Genomic DNA, 24,263 nt, shown 5'->3' on the forward strand with positions numbered 1-24,263 from the left:
TATGTGTACATATCTTACCATTGCCCTCCCCACACCCCACTCCCATATATGCCCCCACCCCCCAGAGTTTTGCATCCATTGGTTATGCTTATATGCATGCATACAAGTCCTTTGATTGATCTCTTATCTCCCCCACCTCTCCCTAACCTTCCCCTTGTAATTTGACAGTCTGTTTGATGCTTTACTGTCTCTGTATCTATCTTTTTGTTCAAGTTTATAATGTTCTTTATTATCCATAAATGAGTGAGATCATGTGGTATTTTTCTTTCATTGACTGACTTATTTCACTTAACATAATGTTCTCCAATTCCTCCCAGGTTGCTGCAAATGATGAGAATTCCTTCTTTTTTATGGCAGCATAGTATTCCATTGTGTAGATCCAGTCATCTGCTGATGGGCACCTAGGCTGTTTCCAAATCTTAGCTATGGTGAATTGCGCTGCTATGAACATAGGGGTGCATATATCCTTTCTAATTGGTGTTTCTAGTTTCTTCGGATATATTCCCAGGAGTGGGATTACTGGGTCAAATGGGAGTTCCATTTTCAGTTTTTTGAGGAAACTCCATACTGTTCTCCACAGTGGCTGCACCAGTCTGCAATCCCACCAGCAGTGCACGAGGGTTCCTTTTTCTCCGCATCCTCGCCAACACTTGTCGTTTGTTGATTTGTTGATGATAGCCATTCTGACAGGTGTGAGATGGTACCGCATTGTTGTTTTGATTTGCATCTCTCGGATAATTAGTGACGTTGAGCATGTTTTCATGTGTCTCTTGGCCTTCCTTCTGTCTTCTTTTGAAAAGATTCTATTTAGGTCTGTTGCCCATTTTTTTATTGGATCATTTATCTTCCTTTTATTAAGTTGTATAAGCTGCCTGTAGATGTTGGAGATTAAACCTTTATCAGTGATGCCATTTGCAAATATGTTCTCCCATGCAGTGGGCCTTCTTGTTGTTTTGTTGATGGTTTCTTTTGCTGTGAAAAAGCTTTTTATTTTGATGTAGTCCCATTTGTTAATTTTCTCTTTAGCTTCCATTGCCCTAGGGGCAGTGTCAGTGAAGAATTTCTTTTGGCATATGTCTGACATTTTGCTGCCTGTGGATTGCTCTAGTATTTTTATGGTTTCCCGTCTTATGTTTAAGTCCTGTATCCATTTTGAGTTTATTTTTGTGTATGGCGTAAGTTGGTGATCAAGCTTCATTTTTTTGCATGTATCTGTCCAATTTTCCCAACACCATTTATTGAAGAGACTGTCTTTATTCCATTGTATGTTCATGCCTCCTTTGTCAAATATTAATTGAGCATAGTGGTTTGGGTCAATATCTGGATTCTCTATTCTGTTCCATTGATCTATATGTCTGTTCTTGTGCCAGTACCAGGCTGTTTTGAGAACAGTGGCTTTGTAATACAGCTTGAAATCTGGTATTGAGATCCCTCCTACTTTATTCTTCTTTCTCAGGATTGCTGTGGCTATTCGGGGTCTTTTTTTATTCCAGATGAATTTTTGGAGAGTTCTTTCAAGGTCTGTGAAATATGCCGTTGGTATTTTAATGGGGAGTGCATTGAATCTATAGATTGCTTTGGGTAGTATGGACATTTTAATGATGTTGATTCTACCAATCCATGAACATGGTATGTTCTTCCATCTGTTTACGTCTTCCTCTATCTCTTTTTTCAGTGTCCTGTAGTTTTCCGTGTATAGGTCTTTTACCTCCTTAGTTAAGTTTATTCCTAGGTATCTTAATTTTTTTGGTGCGATGGTAAATGGGATTGCCTTTTTAGTCTCTCTGTCTGTAAGTTCACTATTGGTGTATAGAAAGGCCATAGATTTCTTGGTGTTAATTTTGTATCCTGCTACATTGCCAAATTCATTTATTAAGTCTATTAGTTTTTTGACGGAGTCTTTCGGATTTTTTATGTACAATATCATGTCGTCTGCAAATAAAGACAGCTTTACTTGTTCTTTTCCAATTTGGATGCCTTTTATTTCTTCTTCTTGTCTAATTGCAATGGCTAATACTTCCAGTACTATGTCAAACAGGAGTGGTGAGAGTGGGCATCCCTGTCTTGTTCCTGTTCTTAGGGGAAATGTTTTTAGTTTTTGTCCATTGAGTATGATGTTTGCTGTGGGTTTATCATATATAGCTTTTATTATGTTGAGGTATGAGCCATCTATTCCCACCTTGTTGAGAGTTTTTATCAAGAAAGGGTGTTGGATTTTGTCAAATGCTTTTTCTGCATCAATTGATATGACTATGTGATTTTTATCTTTCAATTTGTTTATGTGATGTATCACGTTTATTGATTTGCGGATATTGTACCATCCTTGCATTCCTGGGATAAATCCTACTTGGTCATGGTGTATGATCTTTCTGATGTACTGCTGGAGCCGATTTGCTAGAATTTTGTTGAGGATTTTGGCATCTATGTTCATGAGGGATATTGGTCTGTAATTCTCTTTCATTGTGTTGTCTTTATCTGGTTTTGGTATTAGGGTGATGCTGGCTTCATAGAAGGAGCTTGGAAGTGTTCCTTCCACTTGAATTTTTTGGAATAGTCTGAGGAGGATAGGTTTTAGTTCTTCCTTGAATGTTTGGTAAAACTCTCCTGTGAAGCCATCAGGCCCCAGGCTTTTGTTTGCCGGAAGCTTTTTGATGACTGCTTCAATTTCGTCCATAGTTATTGGCCTATTGAGCTGTTTAGATTCTTCTTGATTGATTTTTGGAAGGTTATATTTTTCTAGGAATATGTCCATTTCCTCCAGGTTGTCCAGTTTGTTGGAATAGAGTTGTTCGTAGTATTTTGTAACAATCCTTTGTATCTCAGCGGGGTCTGTTGTTATTTCACCTCTTTCATTTCTAATTTTGTTTATTTGGGTCCTCTCTCTTTGCTTCTTGGTGAGCCTGGCTAGAGGTCCATCAATCTTGTTTATCCTTTCAAAGAACCAGCTCTTGGTTTTGTTGATCTTATGTATTGTTTCTTTGGTCTCTATGTCATTTATCTCCGCTCTGATCTTTGTTATTTCCTTCCTTCTGGTTACACTGGGCTTTTCTTGCTGCTCTTTTTCTAGCTCTTTGAGTTGTAGGGTTAAGTAATTTATTACCATTGTTTCTTGTTTTTTGCAATAGGCCTGTAGAGCTATGAACTTCCCTCTCAAGACTGCTTTCGCTGTGTCCCATAGATTTTGGATTGTTGTGTTTTCATTGTCATTTGTTGCCATGATGTTTTTTATTTCTTCCTTGATCTCTCTGGTGACCCAGTCCTTGTTTAATAGCATGCTGTTTAGTCTCCATGTGTTTGATTTCTTTGGATTGTATTTATTGTAGTTGATTTCCAGTTTTATGCCACTGTGATCTGAGAAGATGCTTGATATAATTTCTATCTTCTTGAATTTGAAGAGACTTTGCCTGTGACCCAGCATATGGTCTATCTTTGAAAATGACCCATGTGCACTTGAGAAGAATGTATATTCTGTGGCTTTGGGGTGAAATGTTCTGAAGATGTCAATTAATTCCATCTGGTCTAGTGAGTCATTTAGGATTGCTGTTTCTTTGCTGATTTTTTGTTTAGAGGATTTGTCCAGTGGTGATAGTGGGGTATTAAAGTCTCCTACTATGATTGTGTTGCTATTAATCTCTCCCTTGATATCCTCCAGGAGTTTTTTTATGTATTTGGGTGCTCCTATATTGGGAGCGTATATGTTTACCAGAATTATTTCTTCTTGTTGGATTTCTCCCTTTAGTATTATGAAGTGGCCTTCCTTATCTCTTGTTATGGCATTTACTTTGAGGTCTATTTTGTCAGATATAAGTATTGCTACCCCAGCTTTTTTTTCATTTCCATTTGCCTGAAAGATATTTTTCCATCTCTTCACTTTCAATCTGTGTGAGTCTCTTGTTCTGAGGTGGGTCTCTTGTAGACAGCATATATATGGGTCGTGTTTTTTTATCCATTCAGCTACTCGATGTCTTTTGATTGGAGCATTTAGTCCGTTTACATTTAAAGTTATTACTGAAAGGTATTTGTTTGCAGTCATATCTATTTTTGTGTCTGTATTCCTTCTTACCTGTTTATTTCTTCTTTTTACAGTATTCCCTTTAGCAATTCTTGCATTGCTGGTTTGGTGGTGATAAACTCCCTGAGGCTTTTTTTTGTCTACAAAGCTCCTGATTTCCCCTTCAATTTTGATTGATAGTCTTGCTGGATATAGTATTCTTGGATTCTGTCCTTTGCTTTGCAACACTTTGTATACCTCCTTCCATTCACTTCTAGCTTGTTGTGTTTCTGATGAGTAATCATTTGACAATCTGATGGGTGTTCCTTTGTAGGTAACTCTCTGTCTCTCTCTTGCCGCCTTTAGGATTCTCTCTTTATCATTTATATTTGCCATTGAAATTATGACATGTCTTGGTGTGGGTCTTTTGGGGTTGATCCTGCTTGGGACTCTCTTTACTTGCGTAACTTTTATCTTTCCCATATCCGGGAAGTTTTCTGTCATTATTTCTTCAAATAGATTTTCTAATCCCTGCTGCTCTTCTTGTCCTTCTGGCAGCCCTATTATACGCATGTTACTTCGTTTCATGTTGTCCCGAAGCTCCCTTAGGCTTTCCTCCTGCTTTTTAATTTTTTTCTCCAATTGCTGTTCAGCTTGAGCTTGTTTCTGTACCTGATCTTCTAACTCACTAATTCGGTCCTCTGCTTCTTGTAATCTACTGTTGAAACTTTCCATGGTGTTTTTGATTGTAGCTATATCACTTTTCATTTCTTCCTGATTCTTGCATAAGTTGTTGATTTTCTCATCCATCTGATGTATAAATTCCATGACCATTACTCTGAACTCCTTTTCGGTCATGTTGCAAGCTTCATTTTCACTAATTTCCTTTCTTGGCGACTCCACATTTTCTTTCCTCTGTGAGTTATTTCGTTTCCCCATTCTGGCTATTACCAGAAAGCTCAAGCTTCTGTTTGCGTGGACCTGGGCCGTGTGCTGTGGGGACTTCGCTCCACCCTAGTTTCACTGAAGTGCTCTGACACTAGGACGTGTGGCTGTCTTTGGTTGGTGGGAACCAGACTTGCCCAGGATCAGTGTCCCCAGTGTTCCGTGTGGTCTCGTGTGCACATTTAGAATCAGGGGCCCTGTCTGCACCACACTGTTGGTATGTGCCGAGAATGAGATCCTTAGCATGTGCCAGGAGTCAGAGTTTCCCTGTGTCTGCACCAAGACTCGAGTGTCAAAGTCTCTGTTGCCTTGTGCGGTTTCTCGTTGAGAATCAGGGTCCCTGTGTGTGCACGCACCAACAATTGGGGTCGCTGGCTCTTAGTGTGAATGCGCTGTGAGTCAGGGATCCCAGGCAGCTGTGTCCGGCGTGCCAAATTCCCTGAAGTGGAGCTGCGTCCTGTGTGTGCTCTCTCTACTGAGCCAAACCGGCTAGAGCGCACATTCTTAAAAACCTGAAGGTGAGCCGGCTCAGTGCACTCTCCCAAAGTCCCAGAAGGGGGGCGGAGTCCGTCCTGCGCGCCAAATTCCCCAAAGGGAAGCCCCTCTGTGCACGCTCTTAAGAATCTCCGAAGGGGGAGCTGTGATCCGCGAGCCAAATTCCCCCAAATTCCCCGAAGGGGAGCCCTCTGTGCTCACTGACAGATTTCCCCGACGGGGAGCTGCTTCTGTCCCGTGCGCGAGCGCGCGCCAAATTCCCTAAGAGGGAGCGCGTCCCTGCGCAAAGCTCGGCAGCCTGGGCCAGGGGCGGGTCTATCCGTTACTATGGCGCTGTCTGTGCGCGCGCCCGCCCGTGAGCAGCTTGGGCGAGGGGCGCGTCTATCAGTTACTATGGCGCTTTCCGCGTGCGCCTGTGGGCGCTCAGCAGCTTGGGGGAGGGGCGGGTCTATCAGTTACTATGGCGCTATCAGCGCCTGCGAGGAGGGGGATAGGCTCTTTGACTCACGGAAATCTGCCGGGAAGTCTGGATTCTTGTTGTTTGTTTGTCTGAAGCTGTGATAGCAGTTCTCTGTCCCCAGTGGCTGCAGGGTCCTGGTTTGTGTCAGAAGCCAGGATCCGAGTCTCAGGCAGCTCTGTTTCTCAAGATGGCGTGGTCTCCGCATCCGCACCAGCCGCCGAGAAGTGTCCGCTTTGTGCGCGGGGCTCCGCCGTCTAGGGCTGCCCTGTTCGGGAGCCCCTTGGAAGACCTGCAGAATCTAACTGACCCTATCTCATACACACACACACACCACACACATCTACACTCTCCTCTATGGGTTCCTCACTCACACTCTCTCTCTCCCTACCTTCCTGCCGGTCGCCATCTTTTCCAAATCCAGTTTGCCAATATTTTGGATATAAAATGGTATTTCAGCCTTTTCCTAATTACAAGTGAAGTTGGACATATTTGTACAAATTTACTAATCATTGGTTTTTCCTCTTTTGTGAAATGGGTATCCATGCTTTTTGCCCATATTTTTATTAATTTGCATTTTTTTTTACTGGATACACAAACACATATACATACTAGTACACATATACATATACTAGTACATACACAAAGTATAAAAGAGTAATATGCAAATTGAACATCACTCCATGTGGACACAAGATGGCCACCACAGGATGGCCAGCAGGCGAGGGCAGTTGGGAGGGACCAGGCCTGCAAGGGAGGGCAGTTGTGGGCAATCAGGCCAGCAGGGGAGGGCAGTTGGGAGAGACCAGGCCTGCAAGGGAGGGCAGTTGGGGGCGATCAAGCCTGCAGAGGAGGGCAGTTAGGGGTGACCAGGCCGGCAGAGGAGGGAAGTTGGGGGTGACCAGGCCTGCAGGGAAGGGCATTGGGGGGGGATCCAGGCCTGCAGGGGAGAGCAGTTGGGGGGGACCAGACCTGCAGAGGAGGGCAGTTAGGGGTGACCAGGCCTGCAGGGGAGGGCAGTTAGGGGCAATTGGGCTGGCAGGGGAGCAGTTAGGCATCAATCAGGCTGGCAGGGGAGTGGTTAGGGGGTGATCAGGCTGGCAGGCAGGCGAGCAGTTGGGAGCCAGAAGTCTTGGATTGTGAGAGGGATGTCTGACTGCCCGTTTAGGCCCGATCCAGATAGGGGTCCCAGATTGGAGAGGGTGCAGGCTGAGCTGAGAAACACCCCCGCCCTCCGTGCATGAATTTTGTGTACCGGGCCTCTAATATATATATATATATATATATATATATATATATATATATATATATATATATATATTACTTTGTTCTAACTAATATATGTCAGAAATTGGAATACATAAGTTTCCCACCCTACCCCACCTTGTCTTTCACACTTTTAAAATGGTGTCCTTTAATAAACAAGTTCTTATGTTAATAGACTTGTATTTACCTCTTTTACTTTATGGATACTACTCCTTTTGTGTCTTAAGTAATCCTTTTTGTAACACAAAGTTGCAAATATAATCTATGTTTTCTTCAGAAAGTTTAGAAACTTATATGTATTTAATCCATCAGGAATTTATTTTTTTATTAGAATAATAAATATCCATATAGAAAACAAGTTATCCAGGCATTATTTATTAAGTGACCCATTCCTTCCACATTTTAAAAATTGTAGCTCTGACTTCTTTCATTTATGTGAGGGTCTGTACCTGAGGTTTCTATTTTGTTTCATTGGTCTATTTGTCTATCTCTACACCTGTAACATGCTAGTGAAACTTGAAATAATCCTGGAAATACAGTGGGAACGTCTTTCCATCTCCACATGTACATTTTTTTTCTTCAGTAGTATATTGGCTATTCTTTTTTCTCTTTGGCTATTCTTGTTCTTTTGCTATTTTGTATAAATTTTACAATTAGCTTATCATATTCCACAAAAACAATTTAATGTGTCATGCTGGTTTACTTTATTTAATTATAATTTTTCTATAACATAACTAAGTCTGCACAAATAAGTGTTAAATCATTTTAAAGGGGTGCAGAATGACTAAGGAATGAGTTAACTCAGTAACATTAATCCTAAAAATTTAATTAGTGAGATTTCATTTTTGTTTACAAAATGAAACATCACAGCCTATAAGAACCCAGCCATGATAAATGAATGGAGATCTTATATATTCTATCCCAGCTAGCTCATTTTTGAATCAGGTATATCTTGGGAGAATTTAAGCTTTCAATAAAATCAGTGAATAAGTATTTATTCATAAGCAATTATAATGTGCCAAGCCCTGTTCTAGATAATATAGAAAATATGTAAATGGTGTAAAATATGATTTAGGTCTTCCAAGTATTTATAATCTATTGTGGAAACAATTGATTATCAATAAAATTCCAAACTTTGGAGTTCTGACCATGAACTAGTATGAAACTAGTTCAGAAAAAGGAGAGAACAGTGTGAATTGAAATAATCAGGATACATTTCATAATGAAGTAGAATTTTTAAAAAGAAAAGAAAGGAAGAACAAGGTCTGGTACATAATAGACATCCAATAAATATTTGTAAAGTTAGTGACATCAATGAATAGTTCATCAAACAGGTACAGAAGGTATAAATGGGGGTCCAGTGGGAAATTTGTGTGATAGGTTAGAGGGCAGAATGAATCAAGGAAAACCTGAGCCACAGATAGCTGATGAATCCAGTTTTAAGGCAATAGAGGTCTGAGAAAAGTGTCATGGCAACGTGAAAAGAATGTAAGATAGTGAATTTAAATATTTATAAAAGAATCAATGAAATTAGTGATGTATTAGGTCACTGATTAGGAATTATTAACATAATAGTTAGTATCTAATAAGAAAGATTATCTCAAATTTTCTCACCTGGGATTCATGAAGTATGACTATACTACTGATTCCTCTCCCTCCTCCACTAATTAAGAACTTGGAAGGACTTTCTAACAGGTTTGATGGGAAGGAAAATACTTTTGTTCTGGACATACTGAGTTTGGGACAATAGAAAAATATAAGCAATTGGAAGCATGGGATAGGAACATAGTTGAGACATCTGCTATGTTTTTAAAAGCTAAAATTATAATGGGGCCTCCCAGCCTGAGAATTTAAATAGGGCTGTGTTTGGATGGGACACTTTTGAGTCTATCTGGAGGTCTTCTAGTGGCTGCTGCTTAATTCTGGAGGTTTAATGTCTGAATTCAATGCAATTCCAACCTCAGATATTTGACACCAGCAATAAGCCAGGTCTTATTCCTCAGAAGTCCCAGTTCCCATGGAATCTAGACTCTGGTCGGCACGGAGATGCTCTCGGGAAGTAACTCATTCTAAGGGAGGAAGTGCTGCACAGGTTCTGAGATGGAAGGAGGGAGCTCTCAGCTCCTTCCTTCCTCTACGTCCCATCCTCCTCACTCCAACACTAACCGTGATGTACCACTCATCTCACTCATACTAGCCATGGGAGTGTGGAGGAAACATTTGAGTTCTGAGAAATAGGTTGTACCAGTGGATACTCGAAAAGCGCTGGTAAATAGGAAGAAGCACCAGCAATGAGGACCGGACATCACTGCAGAAAGTTGAGGCAGGAAGACGGAGATTTGCTGCTGCCGCATGGGAGAGGAGAGGACCCTTTCATGAGCACATGGGAGATGCTCCCTCGAGACTCCCATAATTGTCAGGAGAGATTTATCGGGGAGAATGAGTTGTGGATTTCTCAAATCTGCATTATCCCAATGAATCCCATTCAATTAGAGACAATGCCATACTCCAAAAGGGAAATTGTAATGTGCATGGGCATTTTTACTTATCACAATGACTCTGCGGTCGTTTAGACATTTTGGTTGTTGGGACCAGGGGTGAAAAGCTAATGCAATGCTCAGGACAGTTTCACACAAGGAAACATTTTTCTGCCCAAAGTGCTAACCAATATGCCTCTGTTGAGAAACTGTGTATTATAATGACACCAAATAATATGATAAACTATGAGGTGTGCTCTATTTCTCTTTCTTCTAGAATATGTAAGATATTTGATAAATGGCAAAACAGCTATAGTTAATGAGCATTAATTTTCAAATCAAATATCGTGGCAGAAGTAGTGAAATACATGATTTTCAAACTCAAGGAAAGTATGCTAATGTTGAATTTTTTAAAGAACTAAAAATTGGAAAAAAAATACAGTGCAGTTTTATATCCTTATAATTTCTACTGCCACACAAAAAGGTCATTGTAGGAAGCCTAATTGTTATTGTACTCATGTTTTTAAAAGATGAGAATTTTCTCTTTTCGAAATCCCCAAAGAATGGAGATTAAGAAGAAATACAGAGAATAAAGGACTTAAAAGAAATTTATCATCTGTGTTCTATGATTCTAGGAAAAAATACCATATAAGTCATCCTAATGATAGAGTTTTCTTTCCTTTGTGGAAGGAAAACAAAGAGCAATTATCTTAGCTGAATGCATTTCTCCCTTCCTAGGCAGGTTTAAATATTATATCCTCCTGTTGTTGAAAATCCATTTCTTCCTTGTTCTCCTGCCAGAGAAAATTCCGCTTCATTAATCTAAAGGGGAATTTTCTGAATAAGAAGAGAGAGAAAGCTTACCCAGAAAAAGTGGAAGATAGTAAGTCAGAAGCAGCAGGAGATACACTAAGAGAGCACTGCGGGTCAGATTTCAAAGAGAGTTCACCTTCAGTAGCACAAACTTCTGGAGCACAATAATTTCCTCTCTCTTATAATTACAAAAGTGGGAAAGCATATTCTAGCCCTTCATACATAATGTATAATTCTGTCGCCCATCTTGAATATTAAAAGGATTCAGGTCTGTAAAACTCTTGTGTATTTCTTGAGAGTCAGTTACACATGATAATATAGTATACTGGTACATTTTATTTTAAGTAAAGTAACTCATAAATTGGAAGGCTCTCCTTATTAAAAGAATTTGGGAAACTAGGAAGAAGGAATGAGTAGTAATTTTGAATTCAGATAGCCCGAGATCAAATCCTGGCTTTACTACTTACTGTGTATTTGGGCAGATAGCTTTGGTTGCCTCATCCATAGCCTGAGATTAGTATTTTCTAAGAAAATCCCATGTAGAATTAGTAAAAGATGCGAAATATGAAAATTCAGGAAAAGTATGCATTAATGTTGAATTGAAAAAGCTAAAATTTGAATAAAATATACTACAACTTATCTTCTTAAAGCTTCTTCTGCCTGGCATAAAGGCCACTGTCTTCTACATTCTGTCTACAAACTGAACAGGTTCTTTAGTTCATCTCTCTCTTAGAGTTCATCTCTTTCTTACTTTCTAATACACAGCTCTCAGAAACCAATGGACCCGGGATATCTCTTTAGTCACTTTCCACAAGTGTATTGGGCATACTTCCTTTTTTAAAAATTAGGTATACTTTCTATCTTCCAAAGTTACCACAGGTGACAGTTTTAAAAATTGTTTCTCTACTATGCAACTTGAGTCACCATTTTTTCAACCTCCTGTAGTAGTTGGCTTATTGTTCCAGCCTTCACTACTAGTGTGCTCAAAAAATGTTCCAGTCTTTGCTAACAGTTTTCTTGCTGTACTATTCTAGACTTAGCCAACAGCCTTGGACCACAGCTTTTCCAGTTTCTCCTTACTGCCTGGTCCTAAATCCACTGTCACACTTCAGTTATTTGTTATGGCAACACCCCACTTATAGAAACACATTTTTATATCAATGTTTGCTTGTAACAAGCCACTCCAAAACATAGTCCCTTAAGAGCGTAATCATTACTTAGCTCACAAATCTGTAGATTAGCAATTTTGGCTGGACCTCTCCGGATGATTCCACCTGGACTCACTCACGTGGCTCCATTCAACTGGCCTTGCTCACATGCATGGTGGTGGCTGGAGCAACAGGGGCAGTTGCATCACATGTCTCCAACATGTAGCAGGCTGGCCTAGGCTTCTTATTGCTGAGTTCCAGGACCAGCAAGAGAAAGTAAGTTTCCATGTGTGATCACTTTTCAAGTCTTCGTGTCACATTTGCTACTTTCTCACTGGTTAAGCAAAACGTCAGAGTGGGAGGTGACTACCCATGGCCATGGCATGAGTGTAAGGGGAAATTTGGAGAACAATCTGTAGCAGGGGGTGATGCCTGAACTTGGTTTTAAAGGACACACAGGATTTTACAGAGAGACAAGTGGGAGGGAAATTTCATTGCAAAAAGAAGGAACATTACATGGAGAGCCATGGAAAAATAAACATGATAATCTATTCTGAAAACGTGTTTTTGCCCTTTCTTCATATTGCCACCATTCAATTTGCATATTTCAAACTTCAAATTAAGAACTCAGATTATATACTTTTTTTCATTTTAACAGTTTTTAATGAAAGTTGTATCGAGCCCTAGCCAGTTTGGCTCCGTGGATAGAATGTCAGCTTGAGAACTGAAGGGTCTCTGGTTTGATTCCGGCCAAGGACCTAGGTTGCAGACTTGATCCCCAACCCTGGTCGGGGTGCATGTGGGAGGCAACCAATCGATGTGTCTCTCTCACATGTATGTTTCTGTCTGTGTGTCTCTCCCTTCTCCCTTACACTCTCTCTAAAAATCAATGGAAAAATATCTTCAGGTGAGGATTAGCAACAAAAAAAGTTTTATCGAAGATTACGTTATTCCTGTATCTTCTCAATTATTTCTCCCTTGTATTTGCCCTTTTCCTTTCCAACTGGGAAAGATTTGGCTTTACATTCAAGGATCTTTTTATGGTCTTTGTCCAGCTTTAGTCTAGTGATGACCACCTTGCTGGGGCGAATGCCTGCCTACATGAACAAGTTGTATCATTAGTTTTCTTCTGCTGCAGCACTCGTTTAATATAGATGACACATTCCTTCCTGTAGACCAGACCACTTTGCCAATTGGCTGCCCTCTGTAGTGTCCTCATACTGTTACAGAGAACCGGAATAAATCAAGCAATGCTCAGAGAGTTTGGAGTCACACTATTCACCGTGGTGGGCTTAGAGAAAATGAATTCAAATTCTAAGCAGAGCTACAAGCAGAACTTCCCTTTTTATTAAAGAGCCAGCCTTATGTGTGCTTAGTGGTTATCTCGCTGCTGGCCTTAAAAACAACACAGTTCTATCCAATTAAAAAATGCACCTGGCATGGCATTGAGAGTATGGGCATATCTAGTCTCTGGCCTACAGAGGTCAGACAGCTAAGTTTATCTTCCTCATTATTCAAGCAGGCTAGAAAGCAAAGTTGTTGTTTTTTTTTAGAATAAGAGGCCATCTAAAAAATAGCAGAGAATTCCAAACAGTAGTTTTACAAAATAGGGGTTAGCCTTCTCAATACAACTGAACATCATTCTTTCGGATGGGCATGGATCAAACCTTGTACTTCTGTGTCAGCTCTTTGGAAAGAGGAGAAACGTACTCTTCCTGCAAATGTGGGGAGGTGCACTGAAATGCCTTCATGGTTCTTGCTTTTCAGTCAGAAGTCACAAAGGGATCAAACTTCATTTTGGCCACTGGCGCTTCAGCGATGGCAGCAAAAGGGAGAATTTTGATTATATGTTAATGTCAAATTTTAATTCAAACCCATTTGCTTATTTTCCCTAAAGAGGTTGTCTTAAAAATTATGAAGAGAATAGTAAAAATACTGTAATTCATGTAGTTGACCCAATTTGCCTTTCAGACTTCAAATTATCATCACTTTCTAAATATGATACAATTTAAAAAATTCACTCACCACCAAAATATAATGAAATGAATCATTAATATTATTTTCATCCAAGACAATTCAGATTGGGAGTGGTGTGCAGTACATGAAAACAGTAAGCCACACCAGTGGAATTCCTTGAAAAAACAGACTTTGTTGGCTATGATGGATTTTTGCATAGCTGGGTGGAGGAGAGCCAATGAGTAAGAAGTTTGTTGGTGATGGTCACTTTAATGCAGAAAATGGTTTAGCCAGTGATAGTAGTTGACCTGTTATGTTACACACCCATGTCTGTGCTTAAATGACATCACACAACTCTCCATATTTTAATGTTCTAAAATTGAAAGAAACGTGTGTAGATGCATTTCACATTTAACTGTAGGGGTAGAAAAAGTTTCTACCAGATGTATTTCATGCCACTATCAAGATGTTTGTTTTCAGCATTTTACCTCTGTGATCTAGATGATGAAAACTGATGTTCAGAGCGGTTGTAACCCAACTTTGTATCTTGGCTCTCTCAAGACCTATCTGATATGACAGTTTCAGAAGAAGAATGTCATACATTTGAAAATAAGTGAATTACTAAACTGTTACACATGGAGTCTTTGGTTAATCTCTTCCCACGCCCCCACCTCCTGAGATTCCTCAGTCTGTAAAATCAGAAACAAAGGAGGTGCAGTGATAATTGACGCCCCAGAAATACAAAGGATTGTAAGAAACTATTACGAACAACTATATGCCAACAAATTGGACAACCTGGCTGAAATAGTGTTTTCATTTTTTTAAGTAAATATATGACTCTGTTTAATGAATGGATTCTGTGCTTTAAATATCCTTAAATAAAATTCTTCCAAAAAGGATTTTTAAAATTACATTTATAGTCTACGTTTATGCAACCATGGAATGCTGGTTTTGAGGCCAGGATCTAGTGTTGTCCTAATGTATACAACACCCTAAGCCATTGCCTATTTGTTTGACAGAGGTTGACCCTCCTGTGTATGGATGACCTGTGTCCAAACTGCTGATTCTACAGTCCCTCCATCTCCAGAGCTGAGCTGTCCAGAGGAGTCACCTCAGCAGACCGCACACATCCTCTCCTCTGTTGTCTATTCGCCTGGCTGTCGCCTCCTTTTTGCATGTATTGCTCATACAAGTGAAGCTCATTTAACCCTCATAACAAAACAAGGTGCTGACATGTTTAGTTTTCTCTTTTAGGAGATTCTCATTTAAGATCTTAACTTGCACTGTAAAATTTTCTTCCTTGATGATTCCAAGGAAAACAAGCACCCAGTCAGATTTGAATAATCCTAAATCCTAAATGAGTGAGGTTCAAAATAATAAACTGTAATGTACATAATAGTCTGTCCATTCCAGCCTGATTAATTCCAAACTCCCTGCAACGAGGGAAAAGTTAACCTGGAAGCACTCTGGAAAAAATTTTGCATGCCAAATGAGACATATAAATGAATAATTGTCTCATAAAATATTAAGGTTTGCCTAGAAAAAAATTACATTCTCTGGACATCTAACGTTTGCTGGCTGAAGCAAGGTTGCTTCCTAGCAAGCTTATCCACTACTAATTACGAAGCACTTTCCTCCAGTGCACATTTAGTCCAACTGTAAATATTCTAAACATAATTACCCTTGGAAGGCTACAGTCTGGGAACATTCCCAGTGGAATGCTCCAGTGCTCTCATTTCTCTATTAATAGTTCCTCACAATTTTTTTTTCATGTTGCAGATGTTCTGAAAACATATGCTAGATGCTTTTTGTTGCTCGAAAAGAATTTAAATCTTTTATATTTTAATACTAATTTGGAAAATTCAATATCTCCTTCATATTCATAAATTTTAAATTTTGCCATGAACTACTAAAATGATCATAACTTAAAAAGGCAAAAAAGTTATAGATAAGTATTAATTTAATAAAAATAAAAATTTTACCTAGTTGTAATTCTGTATTTCTTCCTTTCCCAATCACCTTATTTATCATCAGTAAGTTTTGATATAGTCTATAAAAATTATAAAAAATATAGATTGCAGATACTCCTTATATCTTCAGATTAAAACTAAAAAATGTTCATGTCTTTTTGTCAAACTTTGTTGACATGTATATATCATTCTACGTGGATACCTAGTAGTCTATAATTATGCATGTAGTCAGGGAAAAAATATAAATTGAAAATTGTTATTTCATATATTTTTCACAAAATTAGAAAGCATTGCTGTAAAAGTAAATATGTTACTTTGGAGTTTTCAAAAGTATTTTATCTTTTTCTAATCACAAAAGTTAAATATGTTCATGATAGAAAAATCAGAACATATACTTAAAATTAACAAAAATTCCCTTAGTTCTTCCATCCAAAGACGAATATTTTACACATTTGTATACTTTTATATTAGCTCATTTCTTTTTAAAAAATTATCAGACTTATTTCTTATCATTATAAATGTTATGAACATTTTTTAATGTTTTTCAAAATTTAACCAAAATCATAATATATTTAACTACATACTATTTATGGTATCTTCAATTTTCTTTCAAAAATAACTTTGTGATACTGTAAGTGTATGTTTGCACTTTATAGTTTTTGTATTTATAAAATCCTTCAAGGAGAATAATTCTAAAAGTCAAATTATTTGATTAAGGGATACAGTTACTTTAAGACTTTTGACATATTGCTAACAAAAAGGTTTAAACCAGTTCATACTCCCCAAGAGTATAAGAGTGTCTGTTTTTATTACCTCCTTACAAGCATTCAGTATTTTTATTTTCGAAATAGGCAATAAGTGGAGAGATAATAGCAAAATCTAACTATATCAAATAATTTTATTTTGGAATTTTTAAAAAGACTTCTAATGATATTAGAGTTTCCCACATTTTTGAATATGTGTTAATTTATCTTTGGCCAATTATCTGTTCATAGTCTTTGTTCATATGTTTAGTGAAGATTTCTTTCACCATTTGTAATTTAGGAAGTTTCCTTCTTGCAGAAATTTGATAATTATTTACTTTAATTTTATGCTTGTTTTTTATATTTTGAATTTGTACACTCAATTCTTAAATTCAGAGATGGTATGAGTAAAGGTTATAAACAAATGTCCCTATACTCATGACTTGTCCTAGAATCATTTAATGAATAATTTTTTCTTTTTTGTTAATTTGAGAACTTTTCTTTATCATATACTTTAATTTTTGTAGCACTGCAATATTTTAATATTTGGATATGTTATAACTCTCCTCATAACTATTATTTTTCAACTTACTTTGAGTGTTTATCTAAAAATATTTTCAGATCATTTTGAAAAATTTAAAGAAATGGTTTTTGGATGTCGGTGAGCCTGTAAATCAGTTTGGAATGATTTGACATCTTTAAATTATTCTGTTTTCCTTTCCGGAGACATGGTATATTTTTAGGTTTTTCTTAGGTCACAGAATATGACTACTGTGAAATATCTTGTCTTTTACATTATCAAGCTAGCTATTGATAGATAGATAATAACACTATTGATAATAACAATATTTACATATATATATATATATATATATATATATATATATATATGTATATAAAGCCATTGTCCGTGATGACCATGATGACCAAGCGACCGGTCACCATGAGGTGCATTGAGCACCTCTTGGTCCCTGCCCCTGGCCCGCAGGCTCTGATGGATCAGCAATTGTAAAGGGGGAATCAGGGTGGGTGGCGGGAGGACCAGGCTGGCTGTCAGGCCGTTGAGATCACCAGCTCATCCCCAACTGCTCAGGAGCTCAGGCCTGCAGGAAAGCAGGCGCCGGCAACTTCACCTCCATGCGTATTCACCAGGCCAGCTGCTGATGGAACGCGCTGCCCGCTTGGGGCCGCTCACGCCAGGGTGGGTAGGTCGCGGGCGCGTCCCACACCTTCTGTCAGTGCCTCAAGCCCCAGCAGCAGCAGCAGCAGCGGAGGCAGTGGCGGTGCCCGCGTGAGCAGCCCTGAGCAGGCAGCACGTTCCATCAGCGGCCGGCCCAGAGCACACGCATGGAGAAGTCGCTGGCTCCTGCTTTCCCGCAGGCCTGAGCCCCTGAGCAGCTGGGGATGAGCTGGTGATCCCAACGGCCTAACAGCCCGGCAGGAGAAGCAGCGTTTGGCCTGAGGACTGGCGAATGGGCAGAAGATGGCCCTGATCGCAGGAGGCTACGCCGTAGGGACCCTACCTGCACGATTTCGTGCACTGGGCTCTAGTGTAATAATATTTATCTCTTTCATTGTCTAGCTAGATATTGCCAAGTATTCAGGATGGGGCAAAAGTAGGTTTACATTTGTCAGTACATGAAACACAGTTTATTCTTGTATTATTATTTGTTAATTATTGTATAATTTTCCATACAACTGTAAACCTACTTTCGCCCTGCCCTGTATAAGAATAATAATATTTAAAAAAAGAAGAAGAAGAATATAATAATACCTACATTCATTAGCCTTGGGGTTTACTAAGCAATTATCTTATTTAATTTTCAAAATAATCTGAGGAAGTGGACATGATGGTTTCCATTTTACAGACTTAAAGGAAAAAACAAAACACTAAAACTTAGAGAGTTTGAGTAACATGTTCAATTTGTAACTTTTGAGTGACAGACCCAAGTCTGACTAACCTCTGACTTCAAAGTCTGTGCTCTTAATTGCTCTACTCTACATTATGAAAGCTATTAAATTTTATATTTTTAACTTACATTCCTATTGACTGGGTTTTAGGACATTTGAATTACAAATTTCAAATCAACATGCTTTATTCCCTGTTGCAGACTCCTCAATAAATCCTCTATTGAGTTTCAAAGGATACTCCACAAACAAGAACTCTCAAATGACTGTCAGTAGAATTTGTCAAAAGATTAGAAAGGCTCTATTAATATTTATGCGTACATTTTGTCCTTAGCACAAACTTTGTGATTTAAAAAGTATGTCCCTTTTCCACCACTGGAATTTCTTATATAAAAAACTTCTAGACACTTCAGAAATTACTACTTAATCTTTTTTATTCATTAGACAGTCATCATAATGACATAGTATTAATTATACCTACTGTGGTCACAAGGGGAAAAATAAGTAAAGTCAGGTTGTTTGACTTCCCAAAGGCTTTTGAGAATTGTACTCATGAACTACAGTTTCTCAACACAGCTCAACTGACCACAGAATTTTAAAGTGACCATTAAGAAATGGATGATGGCATCTATACTTATAAAAGAGTAATATGCTAATTAGACCAGGAGACCTTCCAGAGACCTTCCAGACATCCTTCCGGACAAAGCCATGGTGGTGGGGCCAAGGCAGAGGTGGTTAGGGGCAATCAGGCCATCAGGGGAGAGCAGTTAGGGGGATCAGGCCTGCAGGGGATGGCAGTTGGGGGCAATTAGGCTGGCAGGGGAGGGCAGTTGGGGGCGATCAGGCCAGCAGGTGGAGTCAGTTAGGGGCAATCAGGCCAGCAGGCAGAGTGGTTAGAGGCGATCAGGCAGGCAGGTAGGTGAGTGGTTAGGAGCCAGTGGTCCCGGATTACAAGAGAGATGTCTGACTGTGGGATCAGGCCTAAACCAGCAGTCGGACATCCCCTGAGGGGTCCCGGATTGGAGAGAGTGCAGGCCAGGCTGAGGTCCCCTCCCCCGTGCAAGAATTTTGTGCACTGGGCCTCTAGTATCAAATAATAGCTTATGAACAATGTAACATTTCTTCAGAATGAAGAAGATTCCTTATAAAATGGGACCAAACCATATAATTTTATAGAAAAACTGTACATTATGAAAGATACTTAATGGAAGAGGAAGGAAATGGCTCAGTCTTATGAGATGAAGTCACCCAAGATCTTTGGTGTTCTGATGGTTCTGTCCATCTTGGCTGCAAGAGTCACCCTTCTTGTTTTGATACATCATGTTTTCATGTTTGTACAAGTGATAAAAAATAAATTAAAACAAACAAATTCAAAACACACACTGAATTTTTGGGTCCCTTCTCTTCACTGGGGCCACAAGCACAGATGATTTTCAGGGGTAGGGAAACTTTTTTTCTGCCAATAAAGGGCCATTTTGATATGTATAACATCATTTTTGGGCCATACAAAATTATCAACTTAAAAATCAGCCTGCTATATTTGGTCAAACATTTAATTAACTCACCCCTAATGCCTTAGCAGGACCAGACCAAATGATTCCATGGGCCTTATATGGCCTGTGGGCCAGAGATTCCCTACCCCTGATTTAGATGATGAACTTCTGTACTAAGTTCATCAGAACACGTGTATATCTCACATAAAACTGAGGTTTTGTTGTGATTTTTAAGAGGTTCATCAGTATCCAGTATTTCCATGTGTAAGAAAACATACAAGCACCATCTTCATTAATGTTCTGTCTTTGTGATCAGTGTAACATTGGGACTGGCAGTTACAAACTCAGAGGCCATGGCTAATGAGGTAGTAAAACTAGAACTTTATTCTTTGACTCACATCAGCTGTGAACTCCTGTACTTTATTTGGCTAAATTATATAAGTACTTCTCAAAGAAAAATTTCAGCAATGACTGAAAAGCAACTTCTACACCAAAAACAGAGTACTATTTGGAGGATAGAATCCTCTGTGATTTGCAACCACAATTAAAAGGGTCTGAATCACCAAGCAATGAAGGAGTTGATTCCAAACCCTAGGGCATAGCGTCTCATGCTTAGAATAACTGCAATCTGAAATACTGCTATCATTCTGAGAATCAGCTAGCTTACCTTGAATAGCAAATAACCAGTATGGCATGCTCAGAAGTCAGTTATGAAATTCGTAAGATGTGGCGCCTCTGTTTTGACAGCTGAGAACTTTCCCAAAGCAACCTTGGATTCTCCTAAGTGAGTCCTTTTCAGATGTTACTGAGCACACAGATCACCTGGGATGAAGATTCTTATTCTGTAGGTCTCAGGTAGGGCCTGAACTCTGAGTAATTCACACCAATGCTGACACTGCCTATTGGTGGACCCCACTGGAGAGGCAAGACCTTGGCCAGAAAAAGATCCTAGCTGACTTTTATTTGACCCACTGTGAAGGCAGCCACAGCTCCCTTAATATCTCAGTAGATTCTACTGCTCCATTATATATTAAAGAATTTGGGGATGAGACTTTGTAATTCCAAAGAACTTATACATATTTTAAGATGTCTTTAATAGCCTGCAGTGGAAAAGCCCACCAGAGGGATCAGTCAAAAAAGTCATTCAAAAGTAATAGTTCTTCAAATTTTGGAAACATTGCACAGAAATTTTCAAATGGTCTACATCAGGCTTCTTGAATTGGTGGATATTTCTAAAGGGGCCCTTTGCCTGTAGTAGGCTGGCATGCTACTCTTTTGATGTTCAATTAACACTACATCCATGACTACTGACTTTCGTAGAAAATCTTTGCTGAATATTGCATGAAAAGATATGCTCTTCTGGGACATTGGCTGAGAAAGTATTAAAAGAAATGCACAGAGATTTTCGCTCAGTCACCCATAAGTCATGTGATCAGTCTGCTTCGACGCCAGGATCCACTAAGAGATGAGGATGTTGGGTACCGAAGGCGGAGAGGGATTTGTGGTGAAGGTCCGAGGCTTGTCCTGGGCTTGCTGGGCGGATGAAGTGCAGCGTTTTTTTTTTTTTCTTTCTGATTGCAAAATTCAAAATGGGTCTCAAGGTATACGTTTCATCTACACCAGAGAAAGCAGACCGAATGGTGAGGCTTTTGTTGAACTTGAATCAGGAGATGAAGTCAAATTGGCCCCCCAAAAAAGACAGAGAAATCATGGGACACAGATATGTTTAAGTATTCAAATCGAGCAACGTTGAAATGGATTGGGTGTTGAAGCATACTGGTCCAAATAGTCCTGACATGGCCAATGATGGCTTTGTACAGCTTAGAGGACTCATGTAGTAAGGAAGAAATTGTTCAGTTCTTCACAGGGTTGGAAATCATGCCAAATGGAATAACATTGCCGGTGGACTTCCAGGAGAGGCGTACGGAGGAGGCCTTCATGCAGTTTGCTTCACAGGAAATAGCTGACAAGGCTCTAAAGAAACACAAGGAAAGAATAGGGCACAGGTATATAGAAATTCTTACGAGTAGTCAAGCTGAAGTTAGAACTCACTATGGTCCACTATGAAGGCTTATGGCCTTGCAGCAGCCAGGTCCCTACCACAGACCTGGGGCCGGCAGAGGGCATACCAGCATTGGCAGGGGAGCTGGTTTTGAAAGGAGGAGGCGTGGTGCTTATGGTGGAGGTTATGGAGGCTATGATGATTATAATGGCTATAATGATGGCTATGGTGTGGGGTCAGATAGATTTGTAAGAGACCTCAATTACTGTTTTTCAGGAATGTCTGACCACAGATATGGGGATGGTGGCTTTACTTTCCAGAGCACAACTGGACACCGTGTACACATGCGGGGATTACCTTACAGAACTACTGAGAATGACATTTATAATTTTTTTTTTCACCGCTCAACCCTGTGAGAGTACATATTGAAATTGGTGCTGATGGCAGAGTAACTGGTGAAGCAGATGTCGAATTTGCAACTCATGAAGATGCTGTGGCAGCTATGTCGAAAGACAAAGCAAATATGCAAGACAGATATGTAGAACTCTTCTTGAATTCTACAGCAGGAGCAAGCGGTGGTGCTATGGTAGCCAAATGATGGGAGGCACGGGCTTGTCAAACCAGTCCCATTATGGTGGGCCAGCCAGCAGCTGAGTGGTGGTTATGGAGGTGGCTTTGGCAGCCAGAGCAGCATGAATGGATATGACCAAGTTTTACAGGAAAACTCCAGTGATTTTCAATCAAACGTTGCATAGGCAGCCAAGTAGCAGTGAACAGCAGCTACTACAGTCGTGGAAGCTGTGCATCTGTGGGAGTGAACGGAATGGAGGGATGTCCAGCATGTCTAGTATGAGTGGTGGAAGGGGAATGTAATTGATCCTTATCACTGACTCTTGGTCCACATTATTTTAAAGAAGAAAAAAACCAAACTTAAAATTTTTGCAATACCAGCTTGTGATTTATGCTAATTCTAAGTGGAAATCAGGATTGAATAAAAGACTTAAAGGTTCATTATTTTTGAACACAAATATTCATCTAGGATGTAACAACTAAGTTCAGTAAACTATAACTGTTAAACAATTCACAGTTTTTCTCAAGTTAGTTCTATTATTGGATGTACTTAAGCAGTAAGTATATTTAGATTAAAGAAGTTGAATTATGTTAAATGTTACTCTTACACCACTTCACATTGAACAGTTTGAAAGCATGTTGAAAAACATGCTATTTTTTTTTTTTTTGTAAAACTCAATATAGGAGCTGTGTCTACAATTAAAAGTGAAACATTTGGCATGTTTGTTAATTCTAGTTTCATTTAGTAAATTCCAAGGCATGTACGTTTAAGCTTTTTGTTTTGTTTTGTTAATGGGGAAATTTTGAGACGTAATACCAATACTTTAGGATTTTGGTCTTGGTGTTTGTATGAAATTCCAAGGCCTTGATTTAAATCTTTCATTGTATTGTGATTTCCTTTTAGGTGTATTGCGCTAAGTGAAACTTGTCAAATAAATTTCCCTTTTAAAAACTGCAACAACAACAAAATGCACAGAAACCGATGCCATGGTCATGACATTGAAGTACAAGTAAGACAGGTTTGTTGGAGGCACTAATAGTTGAGGCTGCTGTGCAGAGACACCTGATGCAGTAACCAGTTACTTTCTGAGAATATTCTGCACTAGCCACACCACATGTAGCAACCGACCATCCTGTAGAAGAAAGAGTACAACAGCCTGCATGGCCCTGACTCCTTGACCAAGTAGGAATAGCAGTGAGGAGATCATGAAGCTAATTGTAAGGTCATGTAAGGTCATGACACGACCAGTGAGTACAAAACCAAGAAGCAAGCTGCTCCAGGTACAATATGTCCTAATGGGGGAGGGCTCTTTTGAGATCTCTGCAGTGGTCAGATTTTTAACCGGGTGTGATAAGGGTAGGGGTGGATATGCTGGTATCATACAGAAAAACCTAGATAAGCAGAGGATCATGGTGGGGGAAATCCAGGAGTGACTCAGTAAACTCCATGGCTGGTCAAACTTTCCATTCCAGGGTACATTCAAAATTTATTCCTTTCTGAAATTGGTGCCAACTTCCTCTGTTCAGTTCCAACTTTTGCCTCTTCCTATTAGCAGTAGCTAAAAGGTCCAGCCTTCCCTGTCGGCCTCTTTGATTCTCTTCCCTGTTGGCCTCTTTGATTCTCTTACTGAAAACCCATGGTGATGACATTTTCTTAATGTTTGTTTTTCTATTACAGTAATAATGAAGATGGGAACCTTGGAAAATGTAGAATTGTAGGAAACCAAAACAAAAGTTGTCCATAGTTCTTATTCAAAAACAGCCACTATCAACACTTCAGTGTATTTCTTTACACTTTCTTCATACTAAGCACTTTAGTTTTTATTAAAGCAATATCAAAACTCAGAAAACCTTTTAAATTATACAAATGTATCTAAGACTCCTTGCCCCGCCCCCACACCTATGCCAAGTCTCACTCCCCAGAAATACAAATTTTAAATTTTCATCAGTAGCCACTGAATGTTTTTAAGGGATTTTTATTTGTTTATGGTGGTTACTCTCTAGCCTCCAATAACATGTTTCATTACCA

The 24,263-nt window shown here is 39.3% G+C and overlaps 1 pseudogene across 1 annotated transcript; it reads left to right on the forward strand.

Moving 5' to 3' along the window:
• The first annotated feature begins 21,058 nt into the window (after positions 1-21,058).
• Positions 21,059-22,485, forward strand: LOC307105449 (heterogeneous nuclear ribonucleoprotein H-like; annotated as a pseudogene). The gene has a single exon. The product of its transcript is annotated as a heterogeneous nuclear ribonucleoprotein H-like (transcript).
• The last annotated feature ends 1,778 nt before the right edge of the window (positions 22,486-24,263 follow it).

Source organism: Cnephaeus nilssonii (assembly GCF_951640355.1).
Source record: "Cnephaeus nilssonii genome assembly, chromosome: 9".
In the NCBI taxonomy this organism is placed as follows: domain Eukaryota; kingdom Metazoa; phylum Chordata; class Mammalia; order Chiroptera; family Vespertilionidae; genus Cnephaeus; species Cnephaeus nilssonii.